This window comes from Sarcophilus harrisii, chromosome 2, assembly GCF_902635505.1.
Source record: "Sarcophilus harrisii chromosome 2, mSarHar1.11, whole genome shotgun sequence".
NCBI lineage: Eukaryota > Metazoa > Chordata > Mammalia > Dasyuromorphia > Dasyuridae > Sarcophilus > Sarcophilus harrisii.
The window spans coordinates 360379760-360405229 of NC_045427.1; the positions used below are offsets into that span (position 1 = coordinate 360379760).

Below are 25470 nucleotides of genomic sequence, written 5' to 3' on the forward strand. Positions count from 1 at the left end.
CTGCCTCTGAAGGTGGTAGAATTCTCATTACTAGATCACCACTTATCAAGGATAAAAAATTATAGAAAAGATTGTCAGGCTGGACCAATGAACCTTGGAGGTTTCTAGATTCCTAGAGTCTGCAATTTAGTGCTTTAACTTTGTGACAACTATCTTAGGTTCTCAGGGAACTTTTCCCCTCATATTTCCCCTCAAAACATTCAGGAATGTTTTCCTAAGGATTGAGGGTATCCAAACTCTGAATTCTGTATGGGTAAATTATAGCTTGCATTTTTACAGTGCTAATCTTTTTTCAATACATTTTCATTCTGATCTTCATGAAGTCCAGAGACCCAAAGTGATTGCTTAAGATGATACAGAACATTATTGATAGAACTGGATCTAGAACTTAGGTTCACTACTGCCAATGGTCTCTGTTATTCCAGAGTCTGTCCTTGTGCCTCCAATGCAGCACCTTTCCATTTCTTTGTGCATGTCACTGCTTCGATGACTGAATCAGATCTCCTATGGCATGTTGTGATCACATTTAATGAACCAAAATATTTATTAGGTACTTCAGGAGGATTTATCATTTGGGCAACACTGGGACTATGTAAGGCCATGGATTTAAAACTGGAAAGACCCTAGAGATGATCTGATTCAATGCCCTCATTTCCCAGATGAGAAAATTGAAACCGAGAAAGGTTCAGTCACTTGCCAGGCTCCCCAGAGGTAATGACAGTATTAAGATTCACACCCGGGTCCTCAAAAAAAATTAAAATCCACAGCACTCTCCACTGCATCATACTGCCCCTGCTATCCACCATATTTCTTTTTAGAGAACATCCATCTAACTTAGATTTCTTTCCCTTTGAAGGCAACACTTGACAACCAGATCCAACTTCTATCTTTTCTATTATAAACATTATCGATTTTTCTAGCACTTAAAGTTTACATTGCATTTTCTTCACAATTACTTTGTTTGGAAGATTGCACAAATATTATTATCATTCTTGGGCAGAAAAGGAAACTGTAAATCAGACTATGATACACATAACAAAGACCTAGCACACTTTTCACTCCATCTCATTCATTCCTCCACTCCACTCCCTAAGCCTGGAATGCAGCCTTCTTCACCTCTAATCTACCTTTTAGAATTCTTTGCTTCCTTCATTTATCTGCTCAGTGGCTGGTTTAAAGCCTTCCCTGATTTTTCCTCCCCAAAATACCTTTTGTTATCATCATTTATGTAATGTAGTATCCTCTCTCTAAATCCCTGGGAAGAATATAAGTAAAACCTGGAGCTCTTTTGTTTCTGATTTTCTGTCCCCAGCATTCAACACATAGTACCTTGCTTAAGAAATTTTTGTCAAATTTGAATGTTGGTAAAATTTGAATTTTGACTTTATGTAATGTATATATACATATATATTTTATATATAAATGTATGTATACATTGTGTATATATGTGCATAATGTATATAATGATTTATGGTTTACAAAGCAACTTCTCATAACTGATCAGTCGACAGGTAAGTAGGTTGAGATATTTAGCTCTTTTTGACAGATGGTAGAATTGAGGCCCAGAGAAGAGAAATACATTATTTCAAAGTTGCACAAAGTTAGCTAATGCTGTAGCTGATGGTTGGAAGTAAAATGTTAAAGAAGGTCGTGCCAAATCCGGAAAGTCAACAGCCTTCCTGATGAGCCTTCCTTGTAGCCCCTTAGTCAAAGGACTTTTCCTGGCAGCCACCCAGTTTCCCTGTGCAGATGAAGAGCAGATGGCTGTCCCTTTGACTTCTAATAAGCCCCTGTGCACATACAGACACTTATTAAAAGCCACAGAATATCAGATTTGGATGGGGCCTTGCATGTCATCTAGGTCCAGCTGGCACCTGAACAAGAATTTTCTCTACCAAGTACCTGACAATAAGTCATTTGGCCTTGAATTCAAAATTCCCAGGATAGGAGAGTCCCCTACCATTGAAATTGGCCTATTTCACTTTTAGAAGGCTTAAATTGTTAGGAAGTCTTTCTTTGCATCTATCTTAAAATTTGCTTTCTTGTTCCATCCACCCATGCTTCTGGTGTTCCTTCTGTGGTCAGTTGAAACAAGTTGAACCTCCTTGCCATAGAATTTTGCAAACTTGAAGACAGCCATCACATTCCCTACCAACTTCTTCAGCTCATTTTCATAAGGCTATTCTTCAGCTATATCAGAAATTAAGCACAAGCATAGAGGATGGAATCTTATGAGAAGACAAAAGATATCTATCTCCCTAGAGAGGGGACTGCTTGTGCATGATGATGTAGATAAAGGTTTCCTGCTCAAGTATGGGATGGATTAAATGTCTTTGAGATCTGCTTGACCTCTAAAATTCTATAATTCCATTGGATCATAGAGTAGGCTATGTGGTATGGGGCAGCTAGGGTGTGCATTAGATAAGAGCACAGAGCATGGAGTCTGGAAAACCTCAGTTCAAATCTCGTTTCAGATTCTTACTAGCTTTGCCACTCTGGACAAATCAGTCTGCCTCAGTTTCCTTACTTATAAAACAGGGTGATAGTAGTACCTCCTTCCCTGAGTTCTTGTGAGGAGCAAATATAACATTTGTTAAAGTTCTTTTTTTTTTTAATTTAATAGCCTTTTATTTACAGGATATATACATGGGTAACTTTACAGCATTAACAATTGCCAAACCTCTTGTTCCAATTTTTCACCTCTTACCCCCCCCACCCCCTCCCCTAGATGGCAGGATGACCAGTAGATGTTAAATATATTAAAATATAAATTAGATACACAATAAGTATACATGACCAAAACGTTATTTTTCTACAAAAAGAATCAGACTCTGAAATATTGTACAATTAGCTTGTGAAGGAAATCAAAAATGCAGGTGTGCATAAATATAGGGATTGGGAATTCAATGTAATGGTTTTTAGTCATCTCCCAGAGTTCTTTTTCTGGGTATAGCTAGTTCAGTTCATTACTGCTCCATTAGAAATGATTTGGTTGATCTCGTTGCTGAGGATGGCCTGATCCATCAGAACTGGTCATCATCTAGTATTGTTGTTGAAGTATATAATGATCTCCTGGTCCTGCTCATTTCACTCAGCATCAGTTCATGTAAGTCTCTCCAGGCCTATCACCGTTCTTGATGAAGTAAGCACTATACAAATGTTAGCTATTCATAGCAGTGAAAAAAATCCAGAACTTAAAACTAGAATGCATAATAGTTCCCTCTCTTAGGGCATATGTTTTGTAATTTTGGGCAAATAACTCTCTCTGAGCTTTCATGACCCCATCTGTAATGATGATTAAAATTATTAATAAAATAATAATATACATAACACCTATTTTATTGCATGCTTGTAAAGAGAAAGCATTTGTTTAACTCAAATTGTTGTGAAGTCACAGTAGCTTGTTTTCTCTGAGTTTTCATTCACCGTCTTCTCTTCCTGGCTCCTAATTCTTTCCTCCTTATTTCCCCATTCTCTAATAATGCTGATGATTCTCTCTTGGATCCCTTCCAGGGCTGTCTCATCTCTCTTGTTACATAGCCCCAAGCTGGACAAAGGCTCTAATAAGCCATTGACCAGAACCCAGTTTAATGAGTTCATTCCTTTGAGGTTCCAGCAACCTAATGCTTCTCTCCAAGTAGCTCACTATTTCCAGACTTAAAGATTCCCCAAGTGCCCTTGAGAGAGCCCCAGTTTCCTGCCTTGTGGAGTCAGGACTAGTCTGAAGGAAAATTAAGAAGTTTTTTCTTCAATGATAGCCCATCTCTCTAATAGAATCTATTCCATTCCCCATGGTCCTTCAGACCAGCTCATTCACAGAATCACAGAATTTCTGAGTTGGAAAAGACAGTAAATTGGCAATAGATTGGTGAAAGTCATATATGAAAGTAATCCATTCTATAAAATACCTAACAAGTGGTTATTCAGCCTCTGGTTAACACTTTCATTTAGGGAATCCACTCCATCTTGAGGCAGATTATTCAATGTTCAAACATCTCTAACTGTTAAGAAGTTTTTCCTGGCATTAAATATGCTTCTCTGAAACTTCTGTCTATAGCATCTTTTTTTACTCTCTAGGGCCCAACAAAATAAGTGTAGTCTTTCTTCCACATGATACTATTCATATACTTGAAAATAGATATCATGTTTCTCCTGAGTCTACTAAAATAAGCTAAGTTTTTTCAGATTAATTCTCTTGTAACATGGACTCAAGGCATTTCACAATCTGATTTGACTTCCCTTGGATATTCATCAAATTATTAGTATCTTTTTTAGATCATGTTGCCATGTTGAAAGCTATATTCCACATGAGGTCTGACAAGGGCAAAGAACATTGCGACTATTACTTTCATATTCCTGGAAACTGTCCCCAAGATCACATTAGCTATTTTGGCTATCACATAATGCCGCTGACTCATTCAGAACTTGTGATCCAATAAAAATAAAACCTTACATCTTTTTTAGAACAATGGGCTAACCATGCATCCCCCATCTTCAACTTGAGAAGATGATTTTTTTGTGCCCATGTGCAAGACTTTACATTTATCCCAATTGAATCTTACTAGAGTCATCCCAGCATTATGATCTAACTCCATCATCTATTGTATTAGCTATTCTTCCCAGCTTGATGTTAGTTACCAATTTGATGAGCATACATATTATCTATGCCTTTTTCCATTTCATTGATAAAAATATTAACTAGCATATGGCCAAGGACATAGCCATAGAGAACTCTTCTGGAGACCACCTGCCATGTTGGCCTTGAACCATTAACAACTATTCTTTGAATCTGGCCCTCCAAGAAGTTTTGAATCCATCTTATTGCATTATTGTCTAGATTATATCTTTTCATCTTCTCCACAAAAATAGTATGACATACTTTGTCAAAAAAAACTTGCTAAAATAAAAGTAAACTATAATCATAATATTCCCTTAATTTATTTGTTTAATAAACGTACCAAACAAAGAAAATGAAGTGAGTTTAACATGACCTGCACTTGGTAGAGTCATGTTAACTTTTTCTATTTACTTATTCAGCAACCATCTCTTTAACAATCTACTCTAGAATTTCCCAAGAACTGAAATTAAGCCTCCTGGCCTATAGTTTGCAGACTTTATTCTCTTTTATTTTTTGAAAAATTGGACAACATTTGGCCTTCTGCAATATTCTGATACATCTATTTTCCATAACTTTTAAGTCTTTTAACAGTGGCTCAGCAATCACAAAGTTTTTTCAGGATCCAAGATATAGTTCAGCTGGGTCAGATGATTTGAAATCATCAAGTGCAAGTGATTGCCTTATTACAATCTCCTGTGTTTGGTATCAACTTCTTAAAACATTTTTGTTCTACCTTTACATTGTAAAGGTTTTTCTCTTCTGCAGAGAAAATAGAAACAACCTTTAAGTCATTCTATCTTCTCTATTGTCAGTTGTCATCTTTCCACCCCCAAGCTAAGGTTCTATCCTTTTTATCCTCCTTTTTCTCTCAGAATATCTAAAAAACAAACCTTTTTTGTTGTTCTTAGCTTCCTTCAACAGCCTCAGCTCATTTTGAGCTTTAGCATATCTGATGTTATTTTTACAGTACTGTGCCATTCTCTTACATTCATCCTGTTACTTTGTCTCGCTACCATTTCCTGTGTGTCTCTTTTTAAAATCTAAGTTCCCTATGAATTTACAACAGTCTCTTCAGAAAAAATATCATTTTTCCTCCTCAATGGAATTGTTTTTCTTTGTGCCTTCACATTTTTCATTCTTGAGCATTCTTCTATCCTTCTTAAGATGACTTGTTCAAAGCATTTCACTCCATAAGATTCTGTCTTTCCTCTGAAATCTTTGAAATCTGCTTTCTCAAAATCTAGGGTATATGTCAACCTACCCCAATTAACTCACCTTCTCAATTATAAACTTAAGGTAGCATGCCTATTCCCTCTCTCAAAGGGGGAAATTATTTTCTTCATTTCTACTCTAGCACCCAGTTCATTCCCAGTACCAAATATCAGATCCAGAATTGAATTTCCTTTTGTTGGAACCTCTGTGTTTTGAAGAATGAAATGATTATATGTGATATAAATAAGTTATTAGCTGTTCTGGTTTTGGCAGGTAGAAAGTTCTAGTAATGTGCAGATCATTAAAATAAAATTATAGCTATATAATGTCAAACTTTTTCTCAAAACTTTTGTCAGTTTCTTCTTTCTGCCTTGGTGGACTGTAGTATACATCAAGGATGATATTCTTGCCTTCATTTTTGCTGTTTTCCTCAATTAATAATTATAGTTATATAAATATCAGATATAGAATATTTTTATATGTTGTTTTCATTTTATCCTTCTAACAACTTTAGGGGATATGTACTTCCTTGTACATATGTATTAACCTTGTTTACAGAATAGGAAACTGAAACTGAGAGAGGTTACTTGTCTTACCCAGTGACACATAGCTAGTAAGTGGCTGAACTTGATTTAGACTCAGGTCTTCCTAAATTCAAGTTCAAATGTACTTTATTTACTGCACTTCTTAGCTATCCATCTCTACTCTTCTCTGCCTTTTAAAACCTTATCCATCTTTTAAGATTCAAGTCCCACCTTCTCTAGGTAGTCTTTTTTATATACCTCTGCCATCATTTATTCCTTTTAAATTTTACAGAATTTGTCATCTAATTAAATGATAGCTTGCATTTGCTTTAAGGTTATAAAAGCTTTGGTGGTTCAAATATTATTTTACCCATGTTCCTACTCCCAGCCCATCTTTCAATCAGAAATTGAATTTTAGAGGAGTAACTTGCCCAGCTCACATAACTCATAAGCACTAAAGTTAGAACTTTAGCACAGATCTTGCAACTCAAAACTCAGTCTTTTCTTTCTACTATATCATTCCATTAGAGCTCAAGAGGACCATAGGGATCCCTTCCTTACTCTAATCTCCTTATTTTAGAATCATAGAATCTTGTTTGTTTTATTTTTCTTTCATTTATTCAAAATTTATATAGCTATATTTTGTTTGTTATACCACATTTATCTAAATATATCCCAAAAATGGGGTGGAATTCAACAAAACTTACACATCAACTAAATTTGACATAGTATGCCAATATTCCACACTTATTTTCCAAGCTGAGCTTGGTCATCATAGTAGGATCATAGAATATTAAAATTCAAACTAGTTCAACCCCTGTCTAAAACATGTATTATATTATTCATATGTGTGTATATAAAGTATGTGTATATATACATAAAAACAAATACATGTATGTATGTGTACATGCATGTGTATGCATAGATCATATTGCATATGTGATAATTATTGTACCTATATAATACTTGTACATATTATATGTGCCTGTGTGCAATGTAATTTGTGTGTATAATATACACATATAATATGTTTGTGTGTATAAATATACATATATATGCTCAGCAAGTGGTTATCTAGTTTCTACTTACAGGTTTTATGTATCTTTTTCATTTTTCTCTCCTTCACCCATTATATTAAAGTACTCTTTTTTTTTTTTACCCAGAGACTATTACAATATCAGTTTGCTGGGCACATCACTGATCTTCCTGTCTCTAATATCTATATAATCCTATATATACTGATAGTCTTCCTTATGAACAACAGTGTTAAGTAGCTCTTCTATGGCTCCCACTATGTACAGAATAATTTCAGTCCCTCAAAGTACTTACTACTCCCTTTCACATATCTTCTATTCAGCCACACTGTGCTATTCATCCTCCATGCCATTGGTTAAATCATCTCTACTCCTTGAGGTACAAACTTCCATCTCTATCTTTCTTCCAAGCAGACTGATGGTTGATCACAAAGACGTGAATACAAAGATACCTAATGTGATTTCACCAAGACAGGGTCTTATCGGACAGATTTTTTTTTTACAGGATTAATAAATTGGGGGATGTGGTAGGTAGAACTTACCTAGAGTTCAGCAAAGAATTGACAATTCTGCTCTGTTTTTCTTGTGGAAAAATGAAGAGAATATGAGCTAAATGATGGTACAATTAGGTAGATTGGGAACTGGTTGAGAAACGCCATTTAAATTAATGATTTGATGTCATCTTAGAAGGAGTATTTGAATGCTCCAGAGAGCTGTACTTGATATTGTGTTATTTAACATTTTATCAATAATTTGAATAAAATATAGATAACATGTTCATTGTATTTTCAAATAACAGAAAATCTAGAAGGAATAGAAAACAATATGAAAAACATTCAGAGAAGAGTGAAGGTGACCTGAATGGTGAAGGACTTCAATATTTTGCTATGTGGTAGAGGGAAATAAGGTTCTTTAGCCTGAAGAAAAGACTTAGGAGAAATGTAACTGGTTATATATTTTAAAAGTTATCACATGGAAAGAGGTAAAACTATTAGCAGTAACTATAAGTCATAGAAAAGAAAAATGTAGCCTGATATGAGAAAAGCTTTCTAAGTATGCCCTAAATGAAATAGATTTCTTTAGGAGACAGTGGGATACTGCTCAGTGAATGCCTTGAAGTAAAGGCTGGATGACCATGAGTTGGGAATGTTGGAGAAGGGAGGGCAAGCCTCAGCCTTCTCTGTTTCTTGACTTTCCTAAAGTAAGGTAAGTATAGGGTAGGTACTGTAATATCAGTGGATTCATGGGATCATTAAATTATAGGTATATTATCATGAGGTGGTGGAAGAAAAATTGGGGGCAGGTAAGGCATGTCTATGAAGAACAGAAAGCTAACTCTGATCAAGCTCAGAGTGAGCTTGAGTTCTGTTTTCTCCAGAGAAAATAATAGCAAAGATCACTGGTAACAGCTGTCCTTATTTTTTAAATCATAAAGATCCTTCTGCCTCCAATACACATTTTCAGAGAAACCTTTTTATTAGAGACATGAGATGTCTCTAAATAAATAGAATGATTGTACTTTCTGTCAAGGCTGAAATCAGCTGGAAAGTGAGTGTACCCCATTAAATAGAAGCAGAAAATAAAATTTGTCTAGCTTCACAAAGGCAAAGGAGAAATGAACAGGACAGTTTGGATTTTATCCTGTATCCACAGTTGTCTTCACACTAAAGGAAGCCTATTTATTGCAAATAGAATCATGAGATGTTAGAGCTAAGAGGGATCTTAGAATAATAGTATAGTATATAATATATATTATATATAATATGACAGACTTGGAAGGGTCTTAGAGATCATCAATAGCTCCTTTGCCAGTTTAGGAAACTGAGGCCCAGAATAAATTACTGACTTGGTCAAGACCACACAGTTGGCTTTTTTCTCAGGAGGCTTTAATGAACACAATTCTAAAGGGAATCTGGCCTCTTAAGTTTAAAAATCCTGAAACATTAGTGCTCTGTTTTATCCTGTCCTTAAGCATTATGTCCTCATAGAATCACAGATTTTAGATTTGGAAGGGACCTCAAAATCCATTTAGTTTAATATGTGCCTAAAAAGTTTTTCCATCTGCAATATCCCCACCAATTAATCATTCAATCTCCCATTGTTTTAGTGATTGAGTCTACTCTTTAGGGAGTAAACTGATAAGTTTACCTGGTCTTTTCTAAGCTACTGATCCTCATTTATCTTCTTGAATTCTTTCAAAGTCATTTCAAGCATCATATTTCCATCCTTCTTTTATAGCTCTTATGGAATTTCTGAACTACTCTGTAAGTTTTTACCATATTCATGTTACCATATTTATACCATTATCTCTTCTAGGGACCTAATTGTTTTTGTGGCCATCTTATTTTTCCTTTAGAAGATTCTCACTTTCTTTTACTTAATTGTTTAATCATTGAATCTCTCAATTTTATATGTATTTTTTAGAAATATATTGGTATTTTCTGTTTTGTTATCCTCTTCATTTTTAAATATGTCCCTCTCTACTACCTACCCCAAGATCAGCCTTGTTGAAAGAAAGAAAAAAGAAAAAAAGAAAGAAGAAAATCAACTTGTCAAAATTAATCTGGTCAGTTTGAGAGTGTACCATATCCATGATCCTTTATCTCTGCAAAAAATGAAGAAAGGTACACTTTTTTGGTTGAGCCCAAGCTTGGGTACTATAATTACATGAAATTCAGCTTCATTTTTGTTATTCTTGTTTCCATTTAAATTGCTGTAACTGTGTATAATGTTTCCCTGGTTCTGCTTAATTCACTTTACATCTATCTGTTCATCTAAATTCATATTTTCTTACAGCATAGTAATATTCCATTACATTCTTGTATCATAATCTGTCTAGATGTTCTCCAATTGATTGGCATATACTTTATTTCTAATTCTTTGCTACTACAAAGAAAAAGTATTACTGTGAGTTGGATCTGACTGAAATAACTGAACGATGAATATTTTAGTGTACATGGAACCTTTTTGATTTTGATTTCTTTTATATTACTAGCAATAGGATCTCCTGGTGGAAGGGTATAGATATTTTAATCAGTTTCTCAGCATAAGTCCAAATTGCTTTCAATAATGATCAGGCATTTCACAGTTCCTGTCTTGCCACAGCCTCTCCAATAATAATAATGTCCCAACTTTTTTAATTACCACCAACTTTCTGGAGTTTAAGTAAAATCTCATCATTATTTTGGTTTTCATTTATTAGTGATTTGTAGCAATTTTTCATATAATTATTAATAGTTTACAATTTTCAAAAATATTTTTATTTTAAATATTTTTTACTTCATTGAGTATATATAATTATATTTTAGGTATATTTTACTGATTTCATTAAATATTTCCCAATTACATGTAAATTTTTTAAATATTCATTTTTAAAAATTTAAAATTTGAATGTCTGTCTTCCCTCCCCCACCTCTTAGGTAGACAAACAATAGATTGAGTATATATGTGAAGTCAGACAAAACAGATTTTCATATTGCATCCATGTTGCAAAAGAAAATATACAAACACAAACAAGAAAAATTAAGAAAGTAAGAAAAAAAAGTATGCTTCAAATTGTTCATCAGTTCTCTCTTTAAAGTTGGATTACATTTTTTATCATGGCATCATTTTCTCTTTTGGAACTATCTTGACAAAGTATCAATCTTTCACAGTTGATCATCATTACAATACTGTTGTTACTATGTACAATGTTTTCCTCCTTCTTTTAGCTTCACTTTGCATTAGTTCATATAAGTTTTTCCAGGTTTTTCTAAACCCCCACCCCCACCATTTCTTATGGCACAATAATGTTCCATTACAATCATTTACCACAATTTGTTGAGTTATTTTCCATTTGATAGGCATCTCCTCAATTTCCATTTCTTTGAGCTGCTATGAATATGTCTGTCCAAAAAGGCCTTTTTATCTTTTTAAAATAGCTCTTTGAGATGCAGATCTATAGATGATATTGCTGAGTCAAAGTTTTATAACCAGTTTTATAGCTCTTTGGGCATCATTCCAAATTGTTACTCTGAAACCTTCTAGCGTTTGTTATTTTCATTTTCTGTCATGTTACCTAATCTGATAGGTGTGAGGTGATATTTCAGAGTTGTTTTAATTTGCATATCTCTAAATCATAATACATTAGAGCATTTTTATGTGATTATAGATAGTTTTGATTTCTTTTTTTGAAAACAGCCTGTTCATATTCTTTGACCATTTATAAATTGGGGTATAATTTATAGTTTAATAAGTTTGATTTAGTTTCCTATGTGTTTGAGAAATGAGACATTTATCAGAGAAACTTGCTATATTTTTTTTTCTAATTTAATGGTTTCCTTTTAATTTGGGGTCTATTAGTTTTGTTTGTGCAAAATCTTTTTCATTTAATGTAATGAAAATTATCCATTTTATTTCCTATGATGCTCTTTATCTCTTGTTTAGTCATAAACTCTTCTATCAGTGAATCTAATAAGTATACTTTTCTATACTCCTCTCATTTACTTATGATATCATCTACTGTGTTTAACTCATTTAACTTTTTGACCTTATCTTGATATACAATATGAGATGTTGGTACATGCCTGGTTTCTTTTAAACTACTTTTCAATTTCCCCACAATTTTTCTTAAATGTTGAGTTCTTACTCCCCAAAGCTTAGATCTTTAGGTTTATCAAACACTAGATTACTATGGTTGTTTACTACTATATATTATATACCCAATCTATTCCATTGATCCGTCACTCAATCTCTTAGCTAGTTCCAGAATGTTTTCATGATTACCACTTTGTAATATAGTCTGAAATCTGGTACTGGTAGACCACTCTCCTTCACATTTGATTTGCATTGATTTCTTTGATATTTGACCTATTGTTTTTCAGATGAATTTTGATGCTATTTTTTCTATTTCTATGAAATGATTCTTTGGTAGTTGGATTGGTATGGGTTTATAATTTTTTAAAAGATCCTTTTATTTCTATCCTTTGACACATTTACACTTTGGGAAATGATTCTTGGTTTCGTATTTGCTTTAGTTTACTATGTATTTTGGATAACAGACCTTTATAAGAGATATTTGACACCTTGATTTTTCCCCCTATTGGTACTGTCAATTTCACATGCATTTAAATGTCATATAATCAGTTAGTCAACATTTATAAAGTAAGTGCCTGCTTTGTGCTAGGCACTGTCCTGGGGATAAAAAAAGATTTAAGAGATAGTCCCCATCCTCAAGGACAAAATCATCAATTTTTTTCTAAGTTGATAACTTTCCTCTCATATTTGCTTTAGAGCTTTCTCCACTTAACTACAAAAGGTATCTGATTTGGTTCTCTTTCTAATTAAAAGAAAAATGTGACCTCTGTTTAATTTAAATTTCATGTTCATTCTGAACTTATTTTGATAATATTATGTAAGATGTTGGTCACAACCCAATTACTGGCAAACTACTTTTGAATTTTCTCAGCAGTTTTTGTCTAACAAAATTCTTTGTGTATTACTTCACTCTTAGTTTTCCTTGTGAGGGCTTCTTTCTTTTCCCTTTTGATTGGCTTAGTCATAATTTGTTATTTGTTCACCATCTTGTCAGAACTTTTAGAACACCTTTGTCCCTTCTACCTCCAAGGAGGGAAAACCTAATCTTAGATATTCCATTCTGTTCTGAGATAGCTCTAATATTGAATATCTCCCTTATAATTCACCAGCACTAACCCCATTTTTACTTCTACCTGTTGTCTTCATTTTGGTCTCATAGACCAAATAAAACAAGATCAATCCTTCTTCCAAATGGCAGCCCTTCAAATACTTGAAGAGAATTCTCATATTCATTCCTTATTCCCCATTCATCACCTCCTCTATTCTACGAGAGCTGCTTATAGTTCTGATAGTATTCAGGTACATTGTTATTGTTGTCACCATTATCACTGTTATTAGACAATCATATTAAGAAATGGTTTTCAAATGAAGTATTACTCAACTAAAGTTGAGTAAAGTTAAAGCAGCATGATTAAAGTACCTAAGTATAAGAATACTTATATGTTTAATGTTTATATGTTTAAAACATAAACATATTATTGCTATCACCTCACCTGACAAAAAGGAGAATGTAGCTGAAGAAATTCTGAGAAGCTTGGATGAAAATAGGGTATGGGAGATTTAATTACACAGACATATGTACTATTTTTCTATCTGTTGAAAGTAGAGCTATTATCTTAATGTAATTGCCTAATCATTATCCCATCCTGGCAGGGCCAGATTTCATAGTTTATATTAAGTAAAGATAATAAAGGTGATAAAGATCACCTGCCAATTGTGAATCTGCTTCTCTCTTAAAGGTTCCAACAGACCCTAGAAATGTTTATTTCTATAATTTATAGAATTAATAAATAAACATTCCCCATGTCCAGACCCATCCTCTACCCTTCCTTCCAACACTCCAGAATCAGGAGATGAAGCTGTTGTAAAAACAGAGACCCTCTCTTTCTTATAGACAAGGTTGTGCTTGTGTTGATATAGAAATAGTTCTTCTGAATTTGGAGCAGTTGATTAACCTGTTTTCATCAAGATACACACTTATTTTTTTTAATTCTCTCCTTGTCTCCAAAGAGGTGGCCCGTTATCTGGATTGGAATTTTATTTTATTGAAGCATTGAATTAGAAACATAGACTTTTCATTTTAGATCTGAAAGGGGTCTGAGTGATAATTTATTCTAGCTGCTCATTTTACAGATGTGAAAAAATGGAAATCCAGATAGGAGAAAGGGATGTTTGCATATCATAACTACTCACATTTCTATGAAATGAAGTTGGCATAATGGATAGAGGACCAGTCTTGAAGGTTAGAAGATTGAGTTTCTAATATACTGGTTATGTAATCATGAACAAGTCACTTAACATTTAATAGCTCCAATTGATATTTTAAGATTCTAAGTTATGAATGAGCCACCAATCTGCTTCAGTGGAAGGAGTATTCCACACTGGGGCTTCTCCATACCAATGAAATCCCAGTTGCAAGGAGAGGTTTAAAACATAAAACACTTTCTTTTCAAGAAACCCAAATTTTTGTAGTACAGGTGCTGTTATTTTCATTTTGTGGATGAGATATTGTGGGACAAAAGGAGAGAATATTGTGGAACAGGTTCACATTAGTTGTATCAGTAATAGCACTCAAGCATTCAAGTACTTTAAATCATTTAAGGAAGTCAAGAATTCATCAATTATTCTACTTATGATAGAAAGAAAAATAGTACATATATCTGTGAAATTAAATCTTCCATATCCTGTCTCTATCCCAGCTTCTCAAGATTTCATCATCTAAAGTCTCCTTCTTGTCAGATGTGTTGATAGTATATTACTACCATAATATTTTTCCACAGTGATTCTTATATCCAAATGCTTTCCACTATACTGCTATCTTTAGTTGAGGGATTTCTTTGTATGAAAATCATTTCTTAACATGTAATTGATTTTCTTTTCTTATTTTGTTTAATTCTTTCTTTTAAATAAATAATATCTTTATAAAATCATATCCTAGTGGTATAGAACTTTTCACAAAATCTCAGAGATACTCTGGGGTCAATGTTAACATCTTACGTTAAAATTGTTCACATTGTTCATTTTAGTTGATTTTAGCAAATGCCTTTGTGGTAGGAATAGAAAGACAAAAATCAGACTTCGACTTTGCTCCCTGTATTAAATATAGGAGGTAGAAATTGCAGAGGCAGATTTCAATTCATTTTAAGGAAGTTCTTAATAATTGGAACTATCCAAAAATGGAATGGGCTATCTTGTGAAGCAGTGGCCTTCCCCCTTTCTGGAGCTCTTCAAGCATAAGCAAGATGACTTCTTGTTGCAAATGATGTAGAAGAGATTTTGTTCAGTTATCTGTCAAACCAGTAAGTCTTTGATTTTCTTTCAAATATGGCCTACCAAATAAAGGCAGCTAGGTGGAATAATAGATAAAAATACCTGAATTCAAATCTTACCTCAGATACTTATTAGCTGTGTAACTCTGGAAAAATTACAGCTTGCTCTAGTTTCCTTATCTGTAATAGTTTGTTATCGTCATTTGTAAAGTGGTAATAATAATAGCATCTACTTGGAAGGATAAAATGAAATAATGTTTGTAAAGCACTTTGTAAACCTTATGTTGATATATGAATACCAACTGCTGCTGCTGCTGTGGTTATCATTATCATCATCATCATTATTTTTATTATTATTTTCTAATTGTGACCAAGAGAGAGCTTGGATTTCTTTGGGAATTCTTAAGGAAAGACTGTTTTCATTCAGTCATGGATAAGTGCAGTCTTTCAAAGCCTCTGGGTCCCTTCCCCCAAACTATAAACAGTTGATTCTGCAGAGCCAGGGCCCTGTGTCCTCAGATCTCAAAAATCTGATTCTGTGCCTGCATTGTCTCCACCTCACTGGTCTGAATAATGAAGTGTCATTTTGAGAATTTGCTAATTAGACTCTGGTATCCTACAGCTGGCCCTGCTGTTAACATGCTGTTGCATTTCTCAGTGTTGCCTCCTGAATAATTTGGGTTCCCATGAGATTAAATCTCTCCCTGGGTCATTCTTTCTTTTGAATCTTCAAAGCCAGTGACATCCGAGAAATAAAAATTTTCTTCAGACTTCTCAATGAATTCCAAAAATACGGGGGAGTCCCAGGTGACTGAGCTAGATTTATTAGCAGGGTGCAGGCTGTCCTAATGTTCTGATGCTGATCTTCCAAAGAAGCTAGCCTGCACAAGAGCTCCCCTGGGTTCTTTTTTTTTTTTTTTTTTTTTTAATTTTCGTCATTGATTGCAGGGAGCCCTCTTGCTGATATGACAGTGTCAATAGTTCCTGAACTGGCAAATGCTTATTAATGACCACAAGTATCATGGAGAGCAATGAGGTCATGGATTTGGGTCCATTGTGACTTTTGGATGCTGAAACCTTTAATTTCACAGGATTTGACTACTTCACAGCAAATAAATAAATAATAAAAAGCAGCTTATCCAAAGGTATCTCTATAACTAGCTCACTACAATGCCTGAAAAATCTGATTATAGAAAACATCAGAGCTAGTACAGACTCCAGAGCTGAAAGACACCTTTCAGATAATCTAGACATTTGCTAACTGGATGACCCTAAGCAAGTCACTTGACTATCTTTGAGGGTTGGTTGTTGACAGATCAAAAGATATAATGTGTGTGAAAGATTTCGTAAATCTCAAAGCATTAACTGGTAGCTATTATCTATTCTAGCCTTTTCATTTTACATAGAATGAAATCAAGGCCTATCATCAGAAAGTGACTTGCCCATAGTCTAAAGCAGATAATATGTTCAGAGCCAGAACAAAACTCCAATTTCCTAACTCTTTTCTTTCTATTAGTCATTTCCTTTGGTTTAAGGAAAGAATACTTTACTTTTTGGTCAGTCTGGTAAGACCTGTGGACATTTTCTCAGAATAATGTTTTTAAATGCATAAAATAAAATATGTTGGATTGAAAAAGAAACTAATTATATTGAAAAATAGTTATCAAAACATTTTAAAACCCATCAAAGATACTAAGTTAAGAACCTCTTGTTTAAGGATTAGAGGGATTTTTTGAAACAAAAATCTTCACACATAGAAGAATCACAGCAGGAACTGAAAGTATACATTTGATAATGAGTCTAACTATACCATGTTATAGGTTTGGAAACAAAGATGTAGAAAAGATTATGTTCAGAACTAAGTTCAGGATCATAAAATAAATAGCATAACTGGGATGAGACCCTAGTCAGAGAGTTTGAAGGAACTGAGGCCATCTAGATTTTTACTCTAGATTTGAAGAGACCAGGCTTGGAAAAAGTAGATATAGAGCAAAATTCCAATGGGATCTCTTGGTCTTTCTGCCATCTTGATCTGTTTCCACTCTTCCAAAAGGACCAAGTGAAGGAAGAAACTAACACAGAAACTAAAAAGCAAGAAGAGAAAGATGAGGTAGACCCAGATAACCTGACTGGGTTGACCACAGCAGACACAAGAAACTTGGCAGAAATATAATTCTGTGAAGTATTGTATCAGGTCTGCCCTACCTGATCCATAACTTGTATCTCTAATATCCATAGTGACAGAGAATAGAACATCAGACCTGGAGGCAGGAAGAATTTTGAATTCAAACCTGGCCTTTAGACACATATCTGTGTGACCCTTGGCCAGTCACTTAACCCTGCTTGCCTGTTTTCTCATCTGTAAAATGGGCTGGAGTATCACTTCATTATCTTTGCCAAAAAAAAAAATCCTCTAAATTGGGCCATGAAGAGTTAGACATGATTGAACAACAACAAGAACCCAAAATATCACATAAGTACTTTACTACAATGAACATTATATCTTTTAATGAAAAGTCTGCCTCCCTGAAATTTATTTCCTTAATTATGCACTATGGACAAAACATAACTCTTGTTTTTGTTGGCTGCTTTCTTTTTGGCTAAATATTGTTGAAGCATTTCAGTCATGTCTCACTCCCCTTGACTCTATTTGGATCATTTCTTGGCAGAAATTGCCATTTCCCTCGCCAGCTCGTTTTTCAGATGAAGAACTAAGTCAAATAGGGTTAAAGTGACTTGCCTGGAGTCACACAGCTAGTAAGTATCTGAAGCTGGATTTGAATTCAGGTCCTCTTGACTCCAGGGCCAATGCTGTATCCACTGTGTAACCTAACTACCCTTGACTGAGTATAGCACTTGTATAATAAATTATATACATTTGGAGGTTTGGAAAAAAATTTCACGGGAGAAATTAGCCCAGAAAAGATAGGAAGTTTCTAATTCTGAAGACATAAGAAGAAAAATTTCTGATCAAAAAAAGAAAAAGTTATTTGTCCTAAGAGACCAAGGTATGTGGACAGGGTGAACACATCTTTAAAAAAAGATAGCAATGGAAATTAAATGTTGTGAAATTATAATAACTAAGCTTGGCACAAAGAAAAGCTATAAGAGTTTACCTCCCTCCCTTCTTTAGGGGTTTATATCAGACTTGGTGATGTTTTGGTTACATTTACTGAAGTATCTCCCCTCCTCCTTGTTTTTTGTTCTTTGTTATATGACCTCTAGGAAGGAGAAAAGGAAAGAATACATTGGAAAATGTAGATGGTGTAAAAAGAAAAAGTTAATAATAAAAAAGCTTTTTAAAGATGTAAGATTTATGAGGGAAGCAAAAGAGAAATCACAATAAATACAAACAAGGTCAGGTTCTATAAGAAAGTGTAAAGTGTGTTGAATCTCAGAGTAAACTAAGGCTGATAAAGGAAAACAAGGATACAAAAATGTTTGGATTTTTTTAAATCTACACTTGGGAGAAGAGAAAGATCAAGGAAAGATCAGGCTGTTTTTTGGGATAGGTGGAACATTGATAACAGATTATGGAAAAAAGCCAAGTTATTTATCTCTTACTTCTCCATCAAGGAAACCAATATTGTTGTCATCCAGTTCCAAAAAGGACCCATGATGAAAAATACTATCCACTTGTAGAGACTGAACTGATTAAACTTTAAGTGCATATTGAAGCATACTTCCCCCTCTCCCCCAAGCAACTGGTGTTAAGTGACTTGCCCAGGGTCACACAGCTAGAAAGTGTTGTGTTTGAGACAAGATTTGAACTCAGGTCCTCCTGACTTCAGGGCTGGTGCTCGAACTACTGCGTTTCCTAGCTGCCCCAGCATACTTTTTTTTTTTTTTAAACTTTACTTTCTTCAATTTTTTTGCCTGTGTGTTTTGTTTGGTTTGTGTTTTTTTTTTGGGGGGGGGGGGGTGGGGGTTGTTTGTTGGGGTCTTTAGCAACATGGTTAATGTGGAAATATATTTAGTATGGCTTTACATGTATAATTGATATCTAATTGCTTACCTTCTTAAGGGGGAGGGGACAAAAAAGAGGAAAAGAATTCAGAAGTCAAAATTTAAAAAAAAAAGAATTTTGAAATTTTTACATATAATTGAAAAATATTTAACAAAATAAGTAAAAATATTTTTAAGAAAATAATCATGTCATTATTAAAAAGGAAATTTTCCTGGTTTTACTTACTTCATTCTGCATCTTACAAGTCTTCCTAATCTTTTCTGAATCATTATTTCTTATATTACAATAACATACCATTGTGTTTGGGTACCATAATTTGTTCAGCCTTTTCTCAAATGACAAATGAATGCTTCCCTAGTTTTAGGGGTTTTTTAAATTTTATTTTATTTTGCTACAGCAAAGATTGGTACTCTGAATATTTTTGCTTATTTTTCTTTTTTGTCTTTCTCTGATGTCTTGGACACATGGATAAGCATAATTTAGTGCTTTGGGGAATATAATTCTAAATTGCTTTCCAGAATGGTGGAAATAAGCCTTGGCTTTCCCAATGGTTCATTAATGTGTCTGCCTCCTCAAGTACTCTACCACAATTGTCAATTTCCTCTATTCTCTTTGCCAATCTAATTACACTTTTAGATGAAACCTCAGAATTTATTTTTTTATTTTTCTTATATTATTGGTGATTTAAAGTGATAAAGTGATTTTTTCATACAATTGTTGATAAATTGGGTTTCTTCCTTAAGAACTTACTATTCATATCCTTTGACAATTTATCAACAGAGAGAATAGCTCTTGTTTTTATATATTTGAATCATTTTCTTATGTATCTTAGATATCAGATATTTCTCAGAAAAATTTGCCACCAAGATTTTTTTCCACCAGTTAACTGTTTCCATTCTAATTTTAATTGCATTGATTTGGTTTATGTAAAAGCTTTGCAATTTTATGTAATCAGAATTGTCTATTTTCTCTCTCATACAATCCTCACTATTCCTTGTTTGTTATAATTACTTCCTATCCATAATTGTGAATAGCATTTCCATCTCTTCTCTAATTTGTATAGTAGGCAAACTTTTATATCTAATTCCCTTATTTATTTGAAATTTAATGTGTAAAATGGTGAGATGATGCTCTCCTTCTAATTTCTGCTTAACCTGCTTTCTAATTTTTCCATTTTAAATTGTTTAGTCTTTGCCCCAATAGTTGAAGTCTTTGGGTTTACCGAATACCAGGCAACTATTTTTCTTTGCTTTTGTTTCTTATGTACTTAATCTATTCCACTAATCAATTTTTCCATTTTTTTCTAACCAGAGCCAATTAGTTTTGTTGATGATTATAGGTTTGTGGTATAAATTGATATCAATTCTTGCCAGGCTCTTTACTTTCTTATTTTGTTTCAGTATTTCCTTTGAGAGTCTTAACTTTTTCTTCATAAAGATAAATCTTATTTTTTTCTAGTTTTCTAAAGTAGTACTTTGATGGATTTATTTGTAATGGCACTGAATAAGTAAATGTAAACAATATTTTCATTTTTATCAAATTGGCATGACCTGAACATGAGCAATTAATATTTGCTCAATTATTTGCCTTTATTTCTTTAAAATGTTTTTTATGGATTCATATAATTCTTGTGTGTGTCTTTGAAAGTGAACTCTCAAATATTATATATACACCCTGCTGTTATTTTGAATGAGATTTCTTTTACTCTTCCTGCTGAAGGAAGAGTTTTGTTTGTACTATAGAAAAGTTGATTATTTGTGTGCATTTATTTTACATCCTGCCACTTTGCTGAAATTATTTATTTTTTTCAGTTAAGTTTTTAATTGAATTCCCTTGTTTCCTTAATTATACTATATTGTCAGTAAGAAAATGATCATTTTGTTTCTTCTTTTGCTTGTGTTCGCTATTTCTTTCATTTGTTTGTTTTGCTGCTATAGCTGGTATTCCTAGAACCATATTCAATGAAAGTGGTAAAAATGGACATCCTGTTTTTGGTATTATCTGCAAGTGTTTCTTGACCCATGATACACCTTCAGCTTCTTTTTCTGTTTATTCATGTATCTAGTCTCAACCTTTCATTTGAAACTTTGATCTAAGACTGAACTCTACCTCCTCTTGCAATCTCAAATGAGATGGCTTTTTTGGATCCTGAGCTCCTATCACTGACTTCCATTTCCCTTGACATGTCTTTACTCAGAGTACTGACAGGTTGCAAGACCTCTAGGTATGTTCTGGTTCTGATCACTTTAGTCTTTAAGACTCTCTGGAGTATCAATAAGAAGTCAGTTTATGGTGAATTTCTACAGTCAGAATGCTGTGAATTTTGACCTGACTTGAGATTTTTATATCCAAGCATTGCAGGTCCCACCACTATCTCCCAACAGAGCACTGCAGACAGAAAATATCTCTGAAATATTCCGGGCCAGCGTACTGTAATTATGCTCAGCCTGTAGACTCCCTCATCAGAAGTCAGTTGTCAGAATATTTTGGATTTCCAAGTCCCCATGGTTTTCCCATTCATTCACTCTGGGCTTCCTGCCCTCCAGGTATTGTGCACTGCTCGCTTCAGGGGCCTCATGCTAGTATCAGCAGATTATCTCTTTGCTCACTTCTTGGCTATAAGACAATCTTTAAAGTAGTCTTTCTTTGCATGTTGTTTATGCAGTCTGGTTCTAGTTCCAACTTTGCTGGAATACATGTGGGAGAACTGGCTCCTCTATAACCTTTCATGCTGCCATTTTAAATGAAAGTCTCTTTAGTGGTCTCTAACAGATCACAGAGAAATGGAGGGGGCAGAAATGTGTAAGATCAGAAGACAGATGCTATTCTGATCTTCAAAAAGAGAAGCAAATGATATGGACAAATTATGAGCCAATGAGATTGACTTTGATTCTTTGCAAAATTCTAGAACCCATTACTAAAGTAATGGCTACTTATTTTTATCTCTAAATTATAACATATATTATGGTGCTAATAAATAATCATTTACACGAAAAATAGAAATTTAAATGGATGAGCGAAAGATAAAGTAATAGCTGATCCTAGAATCAATAGGAAATATTAGCATTTGAGTAAGTGAGTGAGGAACGTGGTCAGATCTGCACTTAAGAAAAATTAGTTTGAGAGTTATATAGAGGAAAGAGGCTAAAGACAGGGAGACCAAATAGGAGGCTATTATAGTAATTTAGGCAAAAAGAGATGGGGTCAGAGCTTGGATGATGACTATGTAAGAAGAGGATAGATGTGATAGGTTGAACTAGTATGATTATATATTTGGGCACTCAAAATAACTCTAAGATGGTGAAAATCTGAGAAACCAAAAGGAGCATTGTGCCCTTACCAGTCAATAGAAATTTTGGAAGAGGACTAGACTAGGGAAATGGGAAGGGGGGAGGGTTGAGATAATGTTATGATGTTTAGTGTTGATGACTATCCTTTCCTACTCATTGTTGTTCCTCACTCTTTCACCCAAAATGGAAAGGGGACATGAGAGGCAGGTTCTTAGTCACCAGTCACTTCCCTAAACACAGAACCTCTCCTTCCAGGGAGGCCTGACCCATACAGAAAAGGTTCTGGAGGAGAGAGAAGACTTTTCCCAGTGTACCCAAGGAACTGCTGCTATAGGGATACCTAGAAGAGCCAATTCTGGATTCAGGATAAGAAAGTGGGACCTTGGGGGTGATGATAGATCAAGGTAGTTCTACTTGTATTGAGATAAGCTCCCTAATTGACTATTGTAATGAAATGTAGAATGTGATCTATATTTCCATTCTTCAAATAGCTGATCACACATCCCCCTCTAAGTCAGTCACACAGGTCCCCTGGGCAAAGGCATTCTCCCCAAACCCCAATTTAGAGATCACAGTTTTAGAAGTAGTAAATACAAAGAACCAGCAAGGTTTCATCAAGGAACAGTACTGCCAGGCTAACTTTCTTTGCTTTCCTTTTTTCAAACAGGATTCCTACATAAAGTCAGGAATATTGTCAATATCATTTACCAAAATTCAAACTTGGCAATTGTTTCTCCTGTAATTTTGTGAATAGACAATGTAAGTTAGACAATGGTACGATGATGGGAGATTCAGAACTAGTTAAAAGACTGAACACAAAGAACAGTAATTAATGATTCAGAGTTGGCTTGGCAGGAGTTCTTCAGTGGAGAGCCCCAGGGATCTGTGGTTGGCCCCATTTTATTTTTTTTATCACCGAGAAATGTGGCATATTGGATGGAGAGTTGGCTTTGCAGTCAAGAAATAGGGTTCAAGACCCATTTCTCACACATACATGTCTTTGTGACTCTCGACAAGTTACTTAACCTTTGGATTACTTAACAAGTTATTTAATCTTTAGGTCAGTCATTCTCAACATTTTAAAAACTTCCTTCCTCCATTTCTTAATATGCTACTAATCATTTCTGCATTAATTTACTGCTTGAAGTGTCCTTAAATAATTTTTAGCTTTGATTCTTTAATTTTTTTTTTTTTGCTCAACACCTTTAGACCATGGTCTTGAATTCTACTAAGTGGAAAACATTATTTTAGACTTACTTCTAAAACTATAAATTACAGAAATGATGTAAATCTGCATTTTTGAGAGTTTCTCTATTCAATAACTTGTTATACCAAATGAAATCACAGAACCTGTCCCTACCTCTATCCTTTTGTTCATAACTTGGGCAAAGACAAAGTATGCTGATATATTTTTCAAATATTAGAAATTCAAGAGGGATTTATAAGACAGAAGATGACAGTGACAATACAGAACATTAGGCCAAACCTAATGAGATTAAATTTCATAGGGATATTTTTAAATGCAAAGTCTTCTTTTGTTGAGTTGTTTTGGTTGTATTTGACTCTTTATGATCCCATTTGAATTTTTGTGGTAAAGAGACTGGAGTTATTTGCCATTTCTTTTTCTAGGTCATTTTATACATGAGAAAACCGAGGCAAGTAGTATCAAGGGACTTGCTCAATAACACAACCAATAACTGTCTGATATAAGATTTGAACTCAAAAAGATGAGTCTTTCTCTTTCCAAGTCCAGTATTCTTCCCATTATGCCAGTTAACTACTCATGTTAAAAAAAAATTAGTGGACTGAGTCTAAGTTAATAGCAGGGGGGGGGGGGGATATGGTGGGGCAGCTAGATGGCACAGTGAATAGAGCACCAGTCGGGAGGACCTGAGTTCAAATGTGACCTCAGATACTTAACACTTCATAGCTGTGTGACCCTGGGTAAATCACTTAACTCCAATTGCCTTGCCAAAAAAAAAAAATTTAGTGGGATTGTGGCAATAAAGAAATCTTGGAATACATTAAGTAAAGTATAAAATCCAGGATTAGGAAAGTGATAATTTCACCTTGCTTTGCCCAAGTCAGACCATACCTGCCCTTCTGTATTCAGATGTAGGTGCCAAGTCTTAAGAATCACATTGAGAAACTGGAGAACATCCAGACTAGGACAGCCAGAATAGCAACAAGATTTGAGATCCTGCCATGTAGCTAACATTTACACAGTGCTTTAAAGTTTGCAAAATGTTTTACATATATTATTTAATTCTCATCATAGTCCTATGAAGCAAGGGCTAATTATAAATAGGGAAATGGAGTATATGATTTGCCCAGATAAAAAAGAAAAAGAGACAGGATTTGAATTCATGTCTTCCTCACTGCAAGTTCAGTTCTCTGTTCCCCATGATGCCTGACTATCTAAGGAGCAGTTGTAGGAAATGAAAATATTTAGCTTAAAGAAAAGACTCAAAGCGGGATATAACAACTGTCTTCACGTATTTGAAAGGCTATCCAATGAGAGTTTGGGTTTGTCCTTATTGACCTTAGAGGGAAAAAGTCAAACAGTAGAAATCATAAAGTGACAAATTAGGTGTGATGGTTAGAGCTATTTAAAAAAAAAAAATGGGCTGTCTTAAAAAGGAATGGTTTGCTACTCACGTTGGAGTGAATATCAGAGGTGGAGTCCCTCTTAAAATCATAGGACCAAATAATATTAAACCTGGCAATGATATTTGATCTGAGTTCTAGTCAGGTATATTATAAAGGAATTGTTGTTCCCAAATAGTTTGGACTACATAATCTGTAGAGCAGCTAGATAGTACAATGGCTAGCACACCAGGCTCTAGAAAAATTTTAGTCAAGAAAAATTTGAGTCAAATCCTGCCTCAAACACTTACTAGCTGTGTGACTGTGAGGCCTATTTGCCTCAATTTCCTAATCTGTAAAATGAACAGGACAAGGAAATGGTAAACCATTCCAAT

General features: G+C 34.3%; 1 protein-coding gene across 3 annotated transcripts in view; it reads left to right on the forward strand.

Moving 5' to 3' along the window:
• Positions 1-25470, forward strand: part of BEGAIN (brain enriched guanylate kinase associated) — a 269775-nt gene that overhangs the window by 100709 nt on the left and 143596 nt on the right. The window lies entirely within an intron of this gene.